General features: G+C 39.9%; 1 long non-coding RNA gene across 1 annotated transcript; it reads right to left on the bottom strand.

Annotated features, from left to right (window-relative positions):
* Positions 1 to 3,866: 3,866 nt before the first annotated feature.
* LOC123484710 lies at positions 3,867 to 6,298 on the bottom strand. Its single transcript, XR_006658650.1, has 4 exons — positions 6,256 to 6,298; positions 6,019 to 6,106; positions 4,632 to 4,688; positions 3,867 to 3,906 (listed from the first exon to the last, which is right to left on the bottom strand). It is a non-coding gene; the product is annotated as an uncharacterized LOC123484710 (long non-coding RNA).
* Positions 6,299 to 6,871: the final 573 nt, after the last annotated feature.

The raw sequence follows: 6,871 nt of genomic DNA, 5'->3' as shown, positions 1-6,871 counted from the left end.
AGTAGCCGTAACCTTGGTAATAATAAGTTACCTGAGGTAAACCTACAGGGTTAACGCTCACCAAGTAGCCGTAACCTTGTTAATAATCAGTTACCTGAGGTAAACCTACAGGGTTAACGCTCACCAAGTAGCCGTAACCTTGGTAATAATAAGTTACCTGAGGTAAACCTACAGGGTTAACGCTCACCAAGTAGCTGTAACCTTGTTAATAATAAGTTACCTGAGGTAAACCTACAGGGTTAACGCTCACCAAGTAGCCATAACCTTGTTAATAATAAGTTACCTGAGGTAAACCTACAGGGTTAGCGCTCACCAAGTAGCCGTAACCTTGTTAATAATAAGTTACCTGAGGTAAACCTACAGGGTTAACGCTCACCAAGTAGCCGTAACCTTGTTAATAATAAGTTACCTGAGGTAAACCTACAGGGTTAACGCTCACCAAGTAGCTGTAACCTTGTTAATAATAAGTTACCTGAGGTAAACCTACAGGGTCAATGCTCACCAAGCAGCCGTAACCTTGTTAATAATAAGTTACCTGAGGTAAACCTACAGGGTTAACGCTCACCAAGTAGCCGTAACCTTGTTAATAATAAGTTACCTGAGGTAAACCTACAGGGTTAACGCTCACCAAGTAGCCGTAACCTTGTTAATAATAAGTTACCTGAGGTAAACCTACAGGGTCAACGCTCACCAAGTAGCCGTAACCTTGTTAATAATAAGTTACCTGAGGTAAACCTACAGGGTTAGCGCAGGCAGGTCTCATTGATAACAATAGTGAAGCTGGCATTGTGACGCAGAACAATGGGTTGGGAATAGAACGTTCTGAAGGCGAGTCGGTGTCACAGAGCTCAATAGAACTAATAGGAGCTGGTAGGGTGAAAAATACCCTAAAATAAGGCCTGTTTTTTCGCGATTACTTCATAACCAGGGACAGAAGGTAATATTATGAAACTGGGCTCCATGGCGGATGCAATGAACTAATTTTATCAGAAATAAACGTTGTAAAAAATGTAACTTGAGGCGCCCTGAAAATAATATTCAAAAGTTCAGTCCTTGGACACAGAGGGGTTAAACACTAAAGTTACCGTCCATCTAGTGAAGAGAGGAGAACCGGACAGAGGGAGCGTAGGAAGCCAGCATCCGTCAACGAGAGAGGGAGAAGCCCTCCACTGTATTCAACAGGTGGAAGAAACAACCAGGGAGCTCCATCGGTCCACAAGAAATGCAGGCAGCCGGTGATGATGTAGTGGTAGCTAGGATAACTAGGATGCTGCTGGTAAAGAGTAGCTAGCTTAGCTAGCTGTACCGACTAGCTTGGCTAGCTAGCAGGTCATTCGTCTGTCCCTCGAGGATGATGACGAATCCGGTGAACCACACAATTAAACAAGAATAGCGAGTGAAAAGGATCTGGCTACACTCATACTGTCACTGACCATTACGCAAAAAAGCAAATTGAACAATACACGTCCGTGTCTCAACACTGTAACGAACTCAGTCGTTGTTCCCCAAGATCACCTCAGCCCAAGATCACCTGCGCGTAACTGGACAATATGCTTGGCGCCAAACCGTACGTGGACGCGGGCAGTTCTGTACGTGGACGCGGACAGTTCCAGAACGCGGACATGAGCAGAGCAACTCAATAAACTAAACCAGGTCTTTAAAGTCAGGTACATTAGTAATATACATTTTTTATTATGTAAAACAAAAATTAATCATTTTTTAAAACAATATTTTGAGATCTGGGCCCATATCCACAAAGAGTCTCAGAACATTGGTCCTCTCTCTCCCCAGACAGAATAATTTTAGACCACTGACCCCTAAACAGAGATACAGCATGTTGGTTGTGGTTAACACAGTGACAACTAATTATTGAATGTACATCTGCCTCACTCTCAGAGAAATAAGTAGCACTGCTAGGTTTTACACAGTCAAATGTAACAAATAACTAAATGTTTTATAAAGAACTGTACACATGATACATTTGTAACATCAATATTAAAAATTGTTTAAAAAAATAAATCCAGTAATATGAGATCTGTATGTAAAAAATGTACCTTTGAATTTAGCAGATGTTTTTGTGCAGGGCCTGGTATCCCAAAAGCATCTTAAGGCTAAGTTAACCGTTAGAACCTTCGTAGGAGCATTGTTAAATCTCTGAGCTGTTTCCCAAAACCATCGTTATTAACGTTGCACTTGAAAACGCTCATATTCTAACACCTGCCTCAGACCACTTGTAGAACAGCCAAGTGCGTCGTTAGATGCTTTTTTGCCCTCCCGCGTCACTTTATACACAGAAGATCTCCGCTTAACATAGAATCACATGGTTTATCCGTCTCTCTGTGACCGCAGATAAATTCAGAACAAAGTTGACTACAAATACAAAGTTGCAAATGTCTTTGCAATTGATGCAAACAAGCGACGTATAAAATGATGCTTCAAATGAAAACCGAGATAACTGCATTAAAATATAAACAGTAGGCTATAGGCCTATTTCAATCATATTGAAATACGTTTCATGTTCAATCAATTGAGTTCTATTTTGCTATTCTATTGTGACATGTTGGTAGTTGAGGTAATAACTAGACTATATACAAGGAGTACCAGTACTGAGTCAACGTGCAGGGGTACAAGGTAGTTGAGGTAATAACTAGACTATATACAAGGAGTACCAGTACTGAGTCAATGTGCAGGGGTACCAGGTAGTTGAGGTAATAACTAGACTATATACAAGGAGTACCAGTACTGAGTCAATGTGCAGGGGTACCAGGTAGTTGAGGTAGTAATGAGACTATAAGGAGTACCGAGTCAATGTGCAGGGGTACCAGGTAGTTGAGGTAATTGAGGTAATATGTACATGTAGGTAGGGGTGAAAGTGACTAGGCAATCAGGATAGAGATTACATCTCCTCATCCAGGGAGTGCACACACACACACACACACACACAGGGAATGTTGTGTTAGTTTAATATTGTTTCAGGACTATGAAAATGGAAAAAAGGTTTAGCCTATGGATTATGACAACAACAAAAATAAATGGTAAAATGATAGAGGAGAAATGACTAGAGACAGTGTTGTTTAACTCACTGACCATGACCCATGAGTTCTTCTTACCTTTGTTCAGAAGAGTCTCCCTCTCTAAAGTGTAGAGGAGGTTCCATAGACTTGTCACTCTTCATGGACACACAGCTGGGTACAGGGGAGGCTGGTCTCTCCTGCTTGATTGGGCTTCAACACAACAGAGACAAACATTACATCTCTCATCTACTCTGAGCTCAGATGGGGAAACAAGAGTTTCATTCCAAAACGCTATATATCCATTTTCAGAAATGTTGGTCAATTAGCTTTTATTGTTTAAAGAAATTATTAAACCACTCCAAGGCTTTATAAAGGTGTCTAAAGTGTGTAATTTCCACTTTAAAATGTCAGACTTGATTTTCCCTGATGAAAAATGTATGAACCCCTACAGAAAATATCCCTTAATTATAATCCATCTAAAAATACACATTTGCTATTGCTGCAGGATTATGTTCCTGCTGTGAGAAACAGGGTCAAATTAAGATATGGCATCTGTAAATGCATTCATCTTAAGGTAGCTAGGTGAGACAACCACGTATAACAGTCAAATATACAGGATACGAACATTCCATTCCAGCTAAACAATGGTTTTAAATCACATCTCAAATCTACAATAGTTATATTGAAGGTACCCATTAGTAATAATTTCTGATGAAAAAACACAAAAGTGATTTTTTCCCCCTCCTATATAGCACTTTGGAATATAAATTCTTAAACAATATTGTCAGCTCACCTTTTAGTTTTGGTGTCATGTCCCCCAGAGAGACTCATTTTAGAGGCAGGGCCCCCCTCCTCTCTCTCCCCAGAGAGACTCATTTTAGACCACTGACCCCTAAACAGAGATGCAGCATGTTGGTTGTGGTGAACACAGTGACAACTAATTCTAGAATGTCAATTGTTCTCTTTTATTCATGATCTCTCAGAAATAAAACTGTTTACTAATAGATACATCCAAACAGTCAGGTGATTTAATGCAATGACTTTTTCTAGCCCAATGACTACTCAAAACCCACCAACAAGGCCTGAAAACTAGGCCAAAACATAGACCCTGATAGGCCTACATCTTATTTCAGACAGCCTCCAGTAGCCTGGGCAACATGTAGGCAAGATGTAAGCTGAATGATTTAGTAGCTTGCTTAGTTCAAATTGACAGATTAATTTATTTAACATGAATAGCAAGACGATGTTGAGGTAGGAAGTGCTTCTGTTGCCCAGTAACCTGCTGGATTAGGCTACTGAGGATGGGGTCGTAATTTCAATCACCGAATGAAATATTAATAACATGGATATGAACTGAATAGGTCCATGCTTGTCAACAACAGCCAGGTTATTTCTTTACCTGTAGCCTAATCTGGCTGACTGTTACCTTCAATCTAATGCATTCTAACATCTGATCAGCAATTGCGATAGAACTGTGACCATGGTGACACTTGATAACTTCCAATTGAATTAACTTAACATGGCCATTAATAATTACATAATAACACAAGGCTACAACAACAATAAACTGAAGTTATAGGCTTAGATTATTATTCAGAAATACTTAGAAATACTCACTTTATTTTTTAGTTCTCTCCATATCTTGTTTTCTGCTCTGTCGTCTCAAAATGGATCCTGTACAAAATAACACATTTACTTTCTGTTTCATCTCAGCCGTCTCCCCATCCTGATAATAAAGTGTTTTATTGGTATCTTCCACTAGATGGCAGTAAACACCTGCTGTAACTAGACTTTACAACAGTAAGTGTTCGGTTTCTTGGTCCTGGTGACTCCTGGGAAGTGTCTCAGAGGAGGATTGCTGACCTAGGATCAGGTCCCCCTGTCCATGTAATCTTATTCATTATGATTGTTTTGTCTCATGTCTCTTTATATTAATATAGCCTGGGTACTATGTAGCTGTATTGAAATCACCTTGTTGTATAACCTTCTTTGTTGCTCAGTGGTACTTCAATTGGCCGGACCATGCCCAATTCTTTCACACAGTAATGCTCCAGCATCCACTCAGAGCTTATGCATCTAATGCATTCCTCAAATACTGCAGAGTAGTTAAGCAAGTCCCTGAGATTGGGGCTTAAAAGCTCTGTGGTTTTGGTAGATGTGTGACCGACAGGCGCTAAAACATCTATTTGTTTTCCCACACCCATTAATTCCACAGGTAATTAGAAAATGTGGTTCATGCTGGTGATAGAGGCCAATATGTGTGAGTCGTCTGGACACAGAGAAAGTATGCTCGTTGCAAAGTGGACAATTGAATAGAGTTGGCATTCTTCAGAAAGATTGTGAACCTTGGAATGATGGGATGGAATCATGGAGATCATTGGTACTCAGCCACTTGCAGACATCATCACGGAACCAGTCTTCCACAGCCACACTCAAATTAAAGTTGACACATGAAGCAAAAGTGAAGAAAAAAATGTGTCTTTCCAGACAACCACCTTTCCTCCTAATTTGTATTTATGGTTGTTCCATAAAGAAGCAGAGCTTGTCAGGAATGGTGAAGATGTCTGTCTCTTATAATATGGGATTCTGCAGTCCCACATTTAAGTGTTGACTCAGATAATATGATGCTCCAAATGGGGCATTAAGTTCTTCTTCCATGTCAACCCAAATTGGCCTATTAGAGTTTTAATTGTCCAAATGAATCATTTTGTCTATGGTGTTAAAGGTGTAGGCAGGTATGGACAGTGGAAACATGCTGATAACGTAATTCCGTTTAGGAGCTTTAACCATCTTTATAACATGTGGCCTACCCCACAATGAGATTTATAGCTTGTCCCAGTTCTTCAACTGGAGTTGAATTTTGTTCAAACACTGTATTGATTGATTGATTGACTGCAAATATATTCATTCACCATTCAGTTAGTATTGGAAAAGACTAAAGGAATTACACAGAACACACTATAATCACACTTCAAATACATCCAAATACTTTATAGAGGCTAACCTGTTAGTAGATCCATAGCGAGCTTTAAACATTGTCTTGCTTTGGTCTGAAATACAGAGGACAGAACAATCCGCCCCAATACACCAACCTGAAAGACATCAATTAGACACAAACACAACATAAACAACATGAGTATTCAATATCAAATGCATCTAACTAATCTGATCTGCTTTATGTATTCTTATTTTTGTCAAGTCGAACATAATCTACATTGGGTCATCTGTGTGTGTGTGTTACCTGTTCGTGGTGGTTGATACATTTCTCTATCAGAGCTCACAGCTTCCAAACTCTCCACCACTTAACTGGACAGGGGCAGGATAAGCCAGGTACTAAAGGGAGGAGGATGGAAGGAGATGGGGAGAAAGTATATCATGGGTTTAAATGACTACAATTTCTCAATATTGAGTCTAGCTAGCTAAAGTTAGCTAACGTTACAGTAACTTTAACTAGCTAGCTACTGTAGCTAACGTTAGCTAAAACGTACCAACATTTATACAACAATTACCAGCTAACATTACAGGCTATGTAGCTTGGCTAGCTGATGTAAAACCAAGAGTACATTACATGATGTATTGTTTTTAAGTTATTTGATAGTAGTTTGATGAATTATTATCTTAGCTAGCGAATAGCTAAGGTTCACTCACCTTTCACGTCAATCCGTTGCAAGTCATCTCTTATTGGTCGCGTCTCTCCAACCATCCGCGCGCTTCCCGCTTCCAGTTGTCTTTTCACCAACGGTCTCAATTTGAATTCTGCGCTGGAGCGCCCTTTACTCACGAGGGCGCTGCTGATTCCAAAACGAACCCCTCTTTTGAAAAGGCTTCTTCAAAGAACCCCTGAAGTCTACAACGGT

The sequence above is a fragment of the Coregonus clupeaformis genome, unplaced genomic scaffold (genome assembly GCF_020615455.1).
Source record: "Coregonus clupeaformis isolate EN_2021a unplaced genomic scaffold, ASM2061545v1 scaf0415, whole genome shotgun sequence".
Lineage (NCBI taxonomy): Eukaryota > Metazoa > Chordata > Actinopteri > Salmoniformes > Salmonidae > Coregonus > Coregonus clupeaformis.
The sequence above is the reverse complement of the archived record's forward strand: the minus strand, read 5'-3'. Positions and strand labels throughout refer to the sequence as shown.